General features: G+C 45.5%; 1 protein-coding gene and 1 long non-coding RNA gene across 4 annotated transcripts in view; one reads left to right on the forward strand and one right to left on the reverse strand.

Moving 5' to 3' along the window:
• The window catches only part of VGLL4 (vestigial like family member 4), a 73,449-nt gene extending 67,387 nt beyond the window's left edge, over positions 1-6,062 (reverse strand). For all 3 annotated transcript variants that reach the window (XM_032121155.1, XM_032121152.1, XM_032121154.1), the window contains exon 1: positions 6,028-6,062. The gene's annotated coding sequence lies outside the window, so the exon portion shown is untranslated. The remainder of the gene's footprint in view (positions 1-6,027) is intronic.
• An 87-nt stretch (positions 6,063-6,149) lies between these two features.
• Positions 6,150-9,556, forward strand: LOC116449578. Its single transcript, XR_004242450.1, has 2 exons — positions 6,150-6,328; positions 6,514-9,556. It is a non-coding gene; the product is annotated as an uncharacterized LOC116449578 (long non-coding RNA).
• Positions 9,557-14,324: the final 4,768 nt, after the last annotated feature.

Consider the following 14,324-nt stretch of genomic DNA (forward strand, 5'->3'; position numbering starts at 1 on the left):
AATAACATGTTGTCAAGATGTTTTTGTTGTAAGGCAAACAACTTATATGTGTTTCCAAATAAAAAGGCAACAGCACAGGCAGAACTGTTAAGAAAAAAAAATGGGGAAAGAGGAAAAAAACCAGAACAACTAATGGTTTTGTTGAGGTTTTTCCACAAAAAACTTTGCAAAACTTCTCCCATAAGAACTGTTTACTGTAACTTACTTTACAGTATGATCTTAAAAAAAAAAAAAAGGTAGTGGCAGCTCCAGAAATCTCAAACACATGTCCTGCATGTACATTGACTTAACAACAAACACATGTTTGGGAAGCAATTTCCTTGCCTTTGCACTAAAACAATAAACCTCACTATCCTCACTCCCTAAATAAGTCAAAGTCTTTCAACTAATCAAAGACTTTAAAGCCTAAGAGAAAGGATTTTAAAGCATTTGTAAGTTGAAACAATGTATTTTTAAGCTTAAAGCGTGTATTTTTCAGTTTAAATAATGAAATCCAGTAAGATTTCCATGGAGCTGTGCAAGAAGAAGAGACAAACTTACAATAACCAAGAGACAAACTTGTGTTAAGGATTAGAACATGCTTCTCCCTCCGTGCCAGAACCAGCTTTTGCTCAGGAAGAATATTTTAACTAAACTCATAAAGTCAATTAACTCATTTAAAGACAGTACCTGTGGGCAAGAGGGTTTAAAAAACAAGATTTTACCTTATTTTACTAAGTTTGTCTTCATTATTTATTCCTTTCACACCTGGCCACATTCTCCCCCAAACCAAAGCAAAGACTGGGAAGAGGGTGTTCCCTGAAAAGCCTTCAGCACCATCCCACTGCATCCCTCAGCCCTTGATGCTTTATTTCTTTCATATTTTTGTTTTCTTGGAGTTTAAAAGAGCAGACTGTCCATTAGTGACCCTGTCACACAAATTCCTCTAACAGAGTGAAAATGCAGCTGGAAAACGATTCAGGTTTGTCTGACCAGGGGGATGCAGCTACACCAGACTGAGGTAACTCAGGATTCAGTGCTAGCTTTGTCCTACACTTCAAAGACAGTAATACAAATATTTTTGGTCAACTCTTTAGGAAAAAAACCAGCTCTTGCTAAAGAACAATGTAAAGGACAGTAAAAATGTCTCATTAAAAACAAATTGCCCTTTTTCTTTCAGCTTTCCAGTAATTTTCAAATAATGGGAGTAGCAGATGCCCAATCCCTTTCCGGAGCATGCTCCCAGTAAGAGAATTAACTGGTGACAGAAATCCACACTGGGAGAGGGAAACAGGAACCAAGTCTTAATTCTGCTCAGGAAATTAGACACTTTAAAAACAACTCAACTAAAAGTGGCCTCAATAGAGTTCTGCAGTTTTGTGTACCATTGAAGTTCAGATCATGAGAGAGCTGCTGAGGTGCTCCTCTGAGATCGAGGCCTTGTGAAGGATGCTGTGTTCATTCAAACCTGCAAATCCCAGGGTGCAATACCACATATTCTGTGACTTTTAAAACAGATTTTAAAAAATTACCCGCAAGGAGCTGTACACTGCCAGATTATTTTTCAAATAGTGTTAAATATCCCTTTATTTTTCAAACAGTGTTAACTATCCCTTTATCCCTAAATTAGACTAACAAGTTGGTGCTTACAGTTGAGGAAAGAAACAAAGGTTGCCCAGGAGAGTGAGAGAAGAGGGATCCTCTCTTAGCTCCAAGTTTAAAGCCCTAATTTGATCAGGGCAAGGTCAGCAAGTGCTGCAGCTGGGCCAGGGCAGAGAGCAGCCCAGCCATCCTGGGGGAGTCACATTTCAGCAAGGAAAGACCAGTGCACTTCCCAGGGTTCCAAGAAATAAACAACAACAAAATTTTTAAAAAATGTAAAAACCAAACGAACAAAAAAAGAAAACCACACCAAAAAAAGAAAGAGTTAAAAAGGAGACTCCTGACCAAATCCAGCTATTTCTCAGTGTGACAAAAAACCTGTCTATGCAGCAGAATCCAACCTTGAATTGTTATAAGTGTCCCCCACCAGAACCCAACTCTGTGCACGCACTCCGTAAGGGAAAGCAAGCGAGGAGTGAAACACAAGATACAACTGGGCTTTCCCTGGCTACATCTGATTTAACACCATGGAAACAGTTTCCCGAGTGTATCTCACTGGTTACAAAGTCTGAACTGTTAGACTCGAGGAGACGCGAACCAAAGCACTTTTACAAGCATTCAGGATATTTTCATCTACTGTAATTTCAAATATTAGTTTAATGTCTCAGTCAGTGCTCTTATTTATCAGTTACTGCTCCCACTCAACACTGCCCTGTTCTGGCCTTTCACCTACACAACAGCAAAGAAACACTCTGGAAAACAGTAAGGACATGAAATGTGAACTCAGAGATGTCTAAAAACTCATCTAAACACTGATCCACCTGCCATTTTTTATGCAGCACTTGGAGCCCACAATACCCCACCACTGAAATGAAATAGCACGTTATTTTCCCTCTCCTTTTCACATTTTTGCAGGTTCCAGAAACACACAGAGTACTCTCAGCTTTGCAAATGCCTGCTAATGTGTTTTGGTTTTTTTGAAAGCTATAGAGAAGTGAAAGCTTTAGAAAATGAACAGTTAAGTGTTCTCAGGGATTTATACATCACCTCCCAAGCACCAGGAAGAGCGTGCAGGGAAAAACCCTGAGGTTGCTTGTTTGGAATTCAGTCAACAGGCAGCAGAGCAACCAGCAGCACTCAGCCTGAACAGAGAGACAATTATTGAATCCCTCCAGAGTTAATATTCACAGTGGGGGATGTCAGGAGAGACGGGAGATAAAGAGAAGAGCTTTACACTTGATTTTAAAATAGGGGGAATAGCAAAGGGAGAGAAAGGAAAGAGAAACAAAGATGATGTTTGGGCAGTGATCTCATTATGGAGTTGGCATGGCTTTGGCCTAGCACAGACCTCAGCTCAAGTCAGATACCAAAAACAAGGGCAAAATTGGGTGGTGAGAACAAGAGACATGAGTGCAGGAAAGACAGAAAGAGAAGAATGTTGATACAGTTTGGATATGAAATGCCAAAGGGAAGTCTCAGCCAGGACAATGCCTGGATTTCAGGAACAGCAGCACAGGCTCTGCAAACACCTGAGGAACACCAGAAACAGCCACTCAAACCTGCTGAGACACACATCTACACCTGCCAGGGGGGAAAGGCTGAACCTTCCCATGATGGACACAAAAGCCTGGTACTTGAATTCCCATCTGGAGGAATTACACAGAAAAGGTTGGAGGGAGAAGAGGAGCATTAACAAACAAAGCCCATTAGAACAATGAAAAAGTGATTCAAGAATGGCAAGGCACTCGAGAAACCATCAAGACTGAAGTGTAGATAAGCACAAGTACAGGGAAAACAAGATTAATTGAAAAGTGGGGTCAAATAGGTCAAGAGCAGCTCCCACCTGGGGAGATACAGGCACAGAAATGCCCAAATTCATCCCCAGAAGTACCTAGAAAGAGACAAACTCTGCTGATTTCAATGGAAGAAAGTGAAACTGAAGAGGAAATCCAGATACAACTGACCAGCACAATCAGTTAGTCCACAGAAGGAAGGGAGATAAAGCAGAAGTTTGATGCTAAATAGATAAATATCGTTTATTTTTTATGACTGGAGAGAGCAAAGCATATTTGCCCCATGAATGAGAATAATGATAAGCACGTTGTAATCAATAATTTTTTCAAAGAGTCACCATACATTTAAATTTCTTCAGCTATGCTTAGACCAGGGCTTCTACTTGTGGATGGAAAAATGCTGTGTTGGCATACCCATGTGAAATGTTAAAAAGTGGAAGAGCTCTCTTTAGGTCATGATTACCAAGTAGCATTGATCATCCCCTGCATTTACAACTCACAGTCTTGAGTGTAAGTTCAGGCTATTTGGTTAAATACCACTTTTTTTTTTTAAGTATTTATTCACTACTTTGGGGTTTTTTAAAACCATGCTTGTTATGCATGTGGAAAATGTGTTTGAACAGGCAAACCTTCAAACAGAAACAACGTTTTAACTCATCACACAGAAAATTATAAGCTTAAAGCAGAGCTTTGGTATTTTTCCTTGTGCTTTTTGTTGTCTTGTTGCATAAATCCCCCTTAACAAGGCAACATTTTAAGAAGAAAGCTATTAGTAATGCTATTTGAACTGAAAGCTAACAAAGCTGAGAAACTTAAGGTGGGAAAGTCCAAGCTGACCTTGTCTTGTACCTACAAGATCACCCAGAGCATCCTAAATGTTACACAATCTGCTGCAAACACATTATGAAACGTTTAACCACAGTAAAGAGAACTGAACCAAAGCTCCCTTTTCCAGCAGAAAACTTCCAGGTGTCTCTGGAAACAAACCAACTCACCACTGCAATGTGGAGATGCTGAGAAGGTTAGCAAAGCTACTCATATGTAAATAAGAAACTGATGGTTTATTATGTGAATGCTCTTAATTAACCTGCCCCAAAGGTCTGTACAAATGTTTTCTATCCTATTTTAGCTACCGGCCTTATTCTATACCAGACTGTCGGATCTGCCCCTCTCAGCAGCACTCCTGGGCGCTCACCACTTCAGCTCTGGCCCAGTTGCTGCTCTAGGGTGGGTGTAAAAGCTGGCCCCCATCCCACAAAGGGGTTCCTGTGCAGAGAAGGAACAGCATCCTGCACCAAAACATCCCATCCCTGCTCCCCACGGCATCCATCCCCCACAGGGGATGCTGGGGATTCAGCAGCAACTCTTCCAGCCCAGTCATTTAAATAAGAAAATGCAAAGGTACAACAGGCAGGCTCAAATTCTACCAAGAGTCTAACGGGTCAGATCCATTTCTTGTGGATCAAAGTAGTTCTTGTAACTGATCCCAAAAAGCCTCATAGCCCGATCCCAAATATCACGATTATAACTGTGTATCGATAAGAAGAGGTGTAGAGAATTTAAGCTAAACATTCCACATTAGCAATCTCCTCACAAGTTCACAGATAGGAGAATACAAATAAAGGCCTTAAAGCCTGGAGAAGAGCCTTTAAAAAGTTTGCTATTGAGGCAGGGGAGGGATATTGCTGCCCAATTTTATAGAGTTTTGGATCCAAGGGTTCTCAGTATCACTGCCTGCAAAGAGTTTCACTCAGGTTTCCCAACTTGCAGCTTGTTTCTCTGTGAGGAATGCTCTTTAAACAACTCTCTGTTCTAAAGTCAGAGAAAATCTATTCAGAGATATTAACCTGCAGGAGAAATCCTGGAACTCTTGATCAGCCAAGTCCTCTTTGGTTTAATTTTAAAAATGACCATTATTTCTTGTTCCTGATAATCCTGAAGCACCTACACAGCAGAAGGGAAGAGAGCTGGCTTTATGGATTCTCCAACGCCAGTGGAAACGGGTGTTAAATTCCCATTCATCCACTCTCAGAAAAGGGTGCACTGGTATCAGCGCGGACAGCTTAACCCAGGGAATTACTGACTGCTGATCACATCTGGGGAACACACAGCGAGCCCGACCCCGCACTGCTACAGGCTAAATTAAAAACCTCTGCCGATGTAATATAGAAGATGCAGCGCCAAAAGCCTTCACAGCGCCCTTGGGACGCGTTCTAGAAGGTTTCACCTCTGCTACCGATACGGCGCCGGGGATTTTCCCTGCCGGAAGAACGCGCTCGGCGGGAGCCCAGCTGCGCGCTGCGGACGGCAGGAGCGTCCCGCTGCTGGGGATCCCCCGGCACAGGCGCTCCTGCCGGGGCAATTCCTCCGGGTCCCGCTGCCTGTGACCCCGCGCGTCCCTCCCCACCTGGAGCCCGACACCGCCGGCAGAGCTCGGGAGCTCCGCGGCCGCCCCGCGGGGGTTCCCCGGCCGCCGCCAGCGCCCGGCCCGGCGCGGCTCCCGCGGGGAAAGCCCCGCAGCGCGGAGAGGACGGCCCGGGGCAGCCCCGTCCCGGCCCCGTCCCGGCCCCGTCCCGCCCGCCAGCGCCGCTCCCTCCGCCCCCGCGGCCACCTGTGCGCGCTGTCCCCGCGCGGCCGCTCCCCGCGCACTCACCGGCGCTCCGGGCGGGCGGCGGGGCCGGGCGGCGGCGGCAGCAGCGGGGCCGCGGCGCCCCGCGGGCCGGGCCGGGCCGGGCCGGGCCGGGCGGAGCGGAGGCGGCGGTGTGGGCCCGGCGGCGGCGCGGAGCAGGCGCGGCTCGCCCGGCCCCGCTGGCTGCGCGGGCCCGCCGAGGAATCCCAGGAATGATGGAATTCGGCTGCGAGCAGGTGGGGAGCGCCGCCCGCCCCCATTGGCCCCGCGCGCCCTGACGTCAGCCCAATTAGGGTAATGAGGCGCTGACGTCACATCCTCGCAGGTAGGGAGAGCGCGGGCCCGGCCCCGCCCCCGAGGAGGGGCTGGAGGGACCCGGGGGAGGAGGGGCGCGGGTTCGAGCCCCGGGAGGGCCCGGAACGACAGGGAGGGGACAGCAGAGCGCGGGCGAGGAGAACGCTGCTTCTCTCCCACCCTGCTCTAACCCTAAACCTTTTCCTCCCCCCGCAGGAAAAACTACAGGCAAACAACACGAACTAAACTACACCTACAGGAAAACAACACCAAAAAAGTCTCTCTCAAGAGGAAAGCACTTTTTAAAAGCAGAAATGCGCGTTTCGAATTAAAGCACACTGCCACAGCATCTGACAAAGCGGCTCGGCAGCCCCAGCCGCACTGAAACACGCGCGAGTGACGAGGAGCAAGTGTTTCAGAGCCTGATGGAACTGGCTCGGCTCGGCTGGAGGATGGGGGTCACATCCACGCACCCCCCGCGATTTGACGGTAATTGGTGTGAGCAGATCCGGCACTTTGTTTCCTGTTTACTGCTCGCACTGCAGCGGGGTTTTACAGAATCCCTGCTCCCGATATGACTCACTCGGCCCTCGGAGGAGCTGCCAGCAGCCAGGCGTGTGTGAGAGCAAAGCTGAGCCCTCGCCATGGCCAGCGAACTGCTCCCCTCCCCTTCGTCTGCAGGGCAGGAGCTCCTCGGCACCGCTGCACAAAACCGGAGCGTCCAGGGCGATCCCGTCCCCGCACACCGCGCTGCTGGGAGAGGATCGCTCCTGTTCTCACCATCCCGGCCCTCCGAGCACCGGCACAGCCCCGGCCATTCCCATGGCAGCGCTCATTCCCACTGTGCCATTTCCAAGATTCCGGCAATTTAGGAGCCAGTCTGGCTGGAGCACTCTGCCTGTTTTCAGCAGTGTTATCAAATCAAGCTGTCGGGCAGCTTGTGCATCGGGAAGAGCCGCTTCCCAGAAGCCAAGCCAAGGTTTCTCCAAGGCATTGTGAAGAACCTGGGAATGCTGTTTCCAGCAACAGGCTTGCAGAAATTAATTTCAGAGCAGGAGAGGATATGGGAAAGTGTTGTACTGACCATCAGTCGTCACCAAACAGGTCCTAGAGTGCTGCATTTTATCCTCACAAGGATCTGAGGTCGCCTCAGGCGGCTCTTGGAGCGCATTGCAAAGGGAAAGACAGACAACAAATCAACCTGAGCCCCACCAAGAGCCTTAGGGTTGCAGATTTGTGGTGGAACCCAAAAAGAGCACAGGGCAGCAGAAATAGAGAGGGTTTCCATGGAATTCTGCTCGTGGCATTTCTCCTGTCCAGCTCCTCCTCCCTCAGTGTGACAATAAATGCACAAGGATAGAAAAGGCACCACAAATGTCTGTGTTTGCTCAAGGAAAAGAAGCACCCAGGCACAGCAGGGTTCATTTTAGATGCTGAAACTGGGATTTCTGCATGAAATGGTGGAGGGAACACAGCTCCCAGACGGAGCCAGAGGTGCAGCCAAAGCAGCAGCCCAGCCAGGCAGTGTGGGAGGTGCAGGGCAGGGAGTGGCCGGGGATGAACCCACACACCCTGCACTTGGATTCCTTGAAAGATCCAGAGCCCATGAAGGCTCTGCGCTGCCCACTTTCCATTTAAAAGTCCATCAAAATCATGCAAGAATAGCTGACACTGAAGTATTTTCATATCCTTGCAAGGACAGGTCATGAGATCTCCGGGCCACCAAAAGCTAGCCAAAAAGCACATTCCAAACCTAAATTAAACCCAGATTTAGACTCCACACACTCAGTATATCTAATAGGAACACTTCAGTTGATAAAAAAAATGAAATGCATGCAGTGTCGGAACAACCATGAACCTCATTTCATCCATGTGGCAAAGCCACCTATGACACCTGTAACAATATAAGGTAATATTTATATATTTTTTTAAAATTGATATTGTATTAATAGACTAGTGGAGATTATTTTCATTACCAGCAAGCAAGAGGAGTTTGATGATCTAATATTTGGGGAAAAAGTAGTCAAAATAGTAATATAAAACTTGTTTGAGAAAACAAGATACTGGACAAGAAAAATACCATGAAATATGGAAAACAAAACCACAGGCACTGAGAAAAGATCTGAACTAGACATTGGTACATATCACAAGAATTAATTGCTGCAGACTAATTACAAGGGTTTTTAATATGTATCTCTGAGAAAAAAAGTCTGCCACTCCTGTTTATAACTGCTGGAGGGAAGAGGTGGGAAGGGTTTCTTTGTTTAACCAGACAGAGCTCCTGGGATGAGGAGGAGCTTGAGAAAGGAGAGGTCAAAACAGCTTTTGATCCTTTGGAGCTGCTATTACAGCTCCCAGCAGAAGTTTTAGAACAGGATATTTATTAAACATCTAAGGAGCCTGAGGAACATCAGCTGGCTGGGAACAGCGACCCCGTGCATTCCCCTGCAGACAGACTTCCCACTGCAGTGAGGTGTCAACATCTGGAAAAACCAAAAAAATGAAGTGCAAGTTGTCAAACATTGGAAATCTTGGAAAACAAACCTTAACTCAGCATTAGAAAGCCTTGTTGGAGCTGCTGAACTCAACACATGCTGTTCACTGGGCAAATTCACAGATGACAAAAGCAAACCCAGTCCTGGGTGATGAGCTGCATTTTGCTTTGCTCGGGTGTTGGGATTTGTCTTCATTTAGCACAAACTTTCTAACCCAATGGCATCAAAGGCTCTTTGCTGACTCAGATACCAGCACAAATTTATTCTGCTCAAACCCCAAAACTGACCAAGATAGTTGAGGGTTTGTAGCTGAACTAAGACAAAAGTAGTGCTTCAGCACCCAGGCAAGGCACCCAAGGCATGATGCAAATCCTGGGCCAGACTGCAGCTGCCAATCCTGTTCCAAATGGATGTTAATCACTAAAAATTAAGCCCATTCTCCACACAGTGTGGCCAGTGCAAGAGAAGGCTTAACCCCTGCGTGAGGGAGCGGGGACTGTGGCTGGCCATGGATCTCAGCTGCCTCAGGACAATGTTTTAAGACTTTTTTTGGGGGTTTTTTTCAATATAGAGGCAGGAAAGGTCCTGAAACCAGAGGGGGGAAACCCATATTCTAGCAAATGCAGTCGCAGTCTGCAGGGAGACCCTATGGCCTAGTCCTACAGACCCTACTCAACCATGAGTCCTGTAATTATTATTGAAATGAAGCCTGGCATCTATTCCATGACCAACCCAGAAAATAAAGCATTTCCACTATAATAAGAGTTTCTTACTGCCATCCCATTTTGTTTTTCGAACAGCAACAATACAGATGCTTATTTTCCAGCAGCCAGGAATGCCTGAAGTTCCCTGGAGTCTGCAGAGAAGCCCAGTGTGTACCAAACTCCTCACAACGATGATGAAATTGGTGCCAAAAGCAAACACCTTTCCCAGAGCTATCACAAACCCCATCATCTGTCACAGGTTGAATAAGGCATGGCAGTGCTTTGCCACCTCTGTCAGTCCAATGCATGCTTCCATCTATCTACACCTTCTTTAAATAAAACTGCTTAATTTTACACCAAATGCCAGCAGCTTTTAAAATCAATCTCAAAACATGTATGATCACACACAAATTACCTGGCCTCAGAAGCAAACATCTTTCCGGCAATGTTAACACTCCTAAACTCTGAAACTAAAACTCTTCCTGGCAAAAATCCACATTCATCTGCACTGCAGCTCAAAGCTGCCTTATACAAAAACATGCCCAAAATTTAAAACACATAGGATTTAAATTTTCTTGAAGATAGTTTATTATTTCATTACACCACAATGTGTTAAATTGCAGTAATTCCAGCCGGACAAGTCGATCCAAACTGTAAGTTGATGGAGATGGTTATTTATTACCTGCTTCAAGACAAAGCTTGCCCTCTTCATAATTGTCTGCCCCATCATCCCAAGGAAGATGAAAAGAGACAGTGTAATTTCAGATGGAGCAGGGTCAGAACAGCAGCATAATCTTCAAGCAAACAATGAGATACTTTCAGACTCAAACAGAACCATGAACACCACTAACTCTGCTCTTTCAGAACATTTAACCACAGGAACTTTTTGCTTGCTTTGTTCTAGAAAAGGTTTCACCCCATGGAGGTTCCCATAAGATGAAGACAGACAAGGTAGCCGAAAAAAAAAAATTAAATACAAAAGGAGTGTCAGATTAACAAATTAAAAGCAACCTTTGGCCACAAGCCACTGGTTTTAATTTGTTAAAGTTTTGTTAAACGATGATAAAAAGACCACAAATGGTTCACAGCAAAACTCCAAATGGCAAATTTAGTGTAAAGGGAAGGTCAGTGTAGTCAGTGATCCACAGCTGAAGGTAAATATTCAGAGGAACCTCTTTGTTACACACATTTTTCTTATGCAGTAAACATCCATATAATAGATTTAACTCCCTATTTGATTTGTATCCTATCTCTCACACAGGACCAGATGAACTGTAGTCCAGGTGGCATAATTAAAATCATGAACAGGTTGCAGCTCAAGATGAGATGCAAAATTATTTTCAGATTTTCCACATTAATTCATGGTAAGCGACATCATTTACATACATTTGCAGGCTGTAAGAAAAGGTTCTTCAGTCAGCAGGTCGGGCTCTGCTGGCAGGGAACAGGGACAGGAGGAGAGGGAACGGCCTCAGGCTGGGCCAGGGGAGGCTCAGGTTGGACACCAGGAGGAATTTCTGCATGGAAAGGGTGCCCAGGCCTTGGCAGGGGCTGCCCAGGGAGGTTTGGAGTGCCCATCCCTGGAGGTGCCCAAGGAATTCCTGGAGGCGGCACTCAGAGCTCTGGGCTGGGGACAAGGTAGGGATGGGGCACAGCCTGGACTCAGTGGTCTGGGAGGGCTTTTCCAACCTGAATCATCCTATGATTCTCTAGTACAAATAGCACAGCAATTTTCAATTCTATACTGGAAGGGGAATCCTGCTAAACTTAGTCACAGATAAACAACAGAGGAGACATTCTTTAAACAACAACAACAACAAAATAAAGCAAAATAAACCAGATCTTTACTTTAAAAGCAGCTGTGTGAGTACAACCCTCCAATAGAATCCACTTCAAATGCTGTAAGAATTTCAAGTGCAGGGATGCATTTCATCCTCTGCTGTTGTCTGCAGGGAGCTCACCTTCAAACTGCCAAAGTGCTGCTGACTCAGTCTGCTCCTTGGGAAGGGTCTCATGCAGGGATGAAGGGACAGAGGGAACAGGGGGGTGCAGAATGAGCACAACCTCACCACCTGTGACCCAACACCAGACTCGGGAGGCAACGAGGGGAAAGAAAAAGAGGGAAAAAAAAAAAAGAGATTGTCCAGAATTTCTTGTGCAAATAACTTGGTTTTAAAAAGCTTTCCCCCAGGCTGTAAAGCCAAAGCACTGTGACAGCATCATGAGGCACACACTGCTCTGTGTCAGCCCACCCCCTCTCCTGCAGCACTTCTTGAAGCATCCTAGGAAGGTACAAACTTCTTGGCTCTCACTCTTGTACAGGGAGTGAGCCAGACATCTCACCACTGCTGAGAGCAAGACAACTTGAGGGTGGCAATATTAACAGAGAAAACCAAAACCACAACCAAAACCAAAAAAAAACCCCACTGAATGCTCCCCTTTCATGCTTCACTATGAATTTTAAAATAGGAGGTTTAGAGAAACTTTGGCAGGAGGCAGAGATTAAGCAAATAATCACTGTGTGGGAACACAACCTTTCAAATTTACCACGTGCACCATGGAGCTAAATAGGTCCCATGTAGAGAAGTAATACAAATTAATTCAATAATGAGATGTTTTACTATTTATTTGGCTTATTTAATTGAGTAGGGGAGGTATCCTAAACATCAGGTTCAAGGCTGTCAAAGGTCTCACAGTACAACAAAGGGAAGCGAAGGAACCAAAACACAGAGTGTTATGATCAGTTTTTGGTTTGTTTTGCTTTTAAAGACAGCTCCTTGTGGCTGCAAATTTCTAAAAATCAGATTTATTCAAATTTAAAACCAGGAAGAACCCTCTATACCCACCACACTTGCACAGATTTTCAGTCAGATCAGAGTGTTGTCTTTGCCGCTGCAAGACCTTCCATTTCTCAGAAAAAAAAATAGGTGTATAATCATGCAAATTGTCCCCACCACTACTGGAAAGGATTTGGCAGAATGCCGGATTATGAAGGCAAAAATGACATAGAAGTTCTTAAACTAAAGAGATAACTAAAATGTTTGGAGTTTGGATGAATAATTTCAGAATGTACACTGTGAAGCTTCCCGTTCATGTACTAAAACTTAATCCACTTTTAAACATTTCTGATTGAACCAGGCTGAGTAAGAGGTTAAACCACGCAGGAGAAAAGCGATTACTGCCTCTCCCTAAGGCAGTCATTAAGTCCAGGATCAGTTAGCAACGGTGGTGGAGATTTTTATCTAGAAAAACAGGTAAATAAGGTCACTGCAAAACTTTATGAAACCACAGTACCAAAAGTGACAGAGCAGCTGTTGGCTCAAATGAAAAGCAGAGCAGAAAATAGCTGTGTAGAGGTTATGTCTCTTCTGCTGCAGTAGGCAATACAAAGAAAATTCATTTTCTACACAGACTGTATGGCCAGCAGAGTGACTTTGAAAATGAAGAATACTTTGTCCTCTCTCAACACCTTACCCACGAAAAGCTATCAGACACACACTGACCTGATATTCTGACCTTCAAAGCATATTTCAACTTCAATTCTATTTTTAAAATAATTGCTGGGAAAAGGCATGAGTCACAATGCTGCTTGGATCCCCCTGCACTGGACACTCACCAAGGGCTGTGTTTATTCTGAAGTTTCCCAAGTCAGAACAGGCTCTTGCATTACCACCTCAATGTGAAGAACAAGGTCCAGTTCCCTCAGCCACCCAGGAGTCCTGGCCTCTACATCCATTCTGACCTTCCCCATTCTGGCATGGATGTGTGTTGCAAACATCAGGAAGCCCTGGGATACTGCAAAGGATTTCTACCAGAGAGGGATCCCACTTGCTCAGCTGTCTGCTACCTTCTTTATGCTCAGGTTGCAGCATTTACTCCAATCTGCTGTCAGTGAAAGTCAACAAAATGCAAAGAGAAACCTGAGGGAAGCACAGGTGAGAAATACAGGCTCTGCACTTAAGAGATATAGGTGGAATTTGAAGGGTCCCACAGCCAGGCACCTGGAGAAACTCCCTGCTCCAACACTTGGAAAAAGGGGAAACGTGCAAGCGATGAGGAACACGTCACACATGTGCTGATGGAGGCCAGCAGCCTGGGTGGTTCAGCTTTGTGCCCTCCCCAAACCGAGTTTAGGAGCAGCCAAATGATTATGTATCCAGTCAAATTTTGATTTCCCCTTCTTCCTGTGTCATCCAGTTCATTCCCTCTGGAGCATGAGGCTGTTACACACCCCACGAGCACTGTGGATGTCAGAGGCAGCGAGGCCCATGCTGCTGACTCACCTACACAAACCCTCAGGAGTTTGATTGGGTCCAGGCTCTTCATTACAAAGAAGCCTTTTAAGACATCAGAAATAAATCATCTGCCTGGTTGCCTTTAATGAAAGCTCTGTTACACAGGAAAAAGGGGGAGGGAGCATGAAACAATATCCATGGTGGAACAGCCAAGCCAGAAAAGAAGGATGTCTGAAGAACAGAATGAAAGACTTGAGAATTAACTCAAGAAGAGAAACAATAAAGCAGCATGGAAATGGAGCAGGAAGGTATAAACAGGAAAGTTACAAATGGAATGAAAGGCTAAAGTGGCTTTTTTTGTTGTGAAAGAACAAACACACCTCATTAGGACAAAGAGTCAGTAACATATTCCCATGTACCAACTTCCCGTGGAACGATCCCCCGTTATTTCAGTGGATTACAGCTGTATGACCAGAAGAAATCATTTCCACATACTGGTGGGGAACTTCAAAAGCAGCTAACAAGGCTGAAATCAATCTCTCTTCTCTTAAAAGTTTTACATAGCAAAGCCTTGTAACAACTGCCCCGAGTAT

Source organism: Corvus moneduloides, chromosome 11, assembly GCF_009650955.1.
Source record: "Corvus moneduloides isolate bCorMon1 chromosome 11, bCorMon1.pri, whole genome shotgun sequence".
Classification (NCBI taxonomy): domain Eukaryota; kingdom Metazoa; phylum Chordata; class Aves; order Passeriformes; family Corvidae; genus Corvus; species Corvus moneduloides.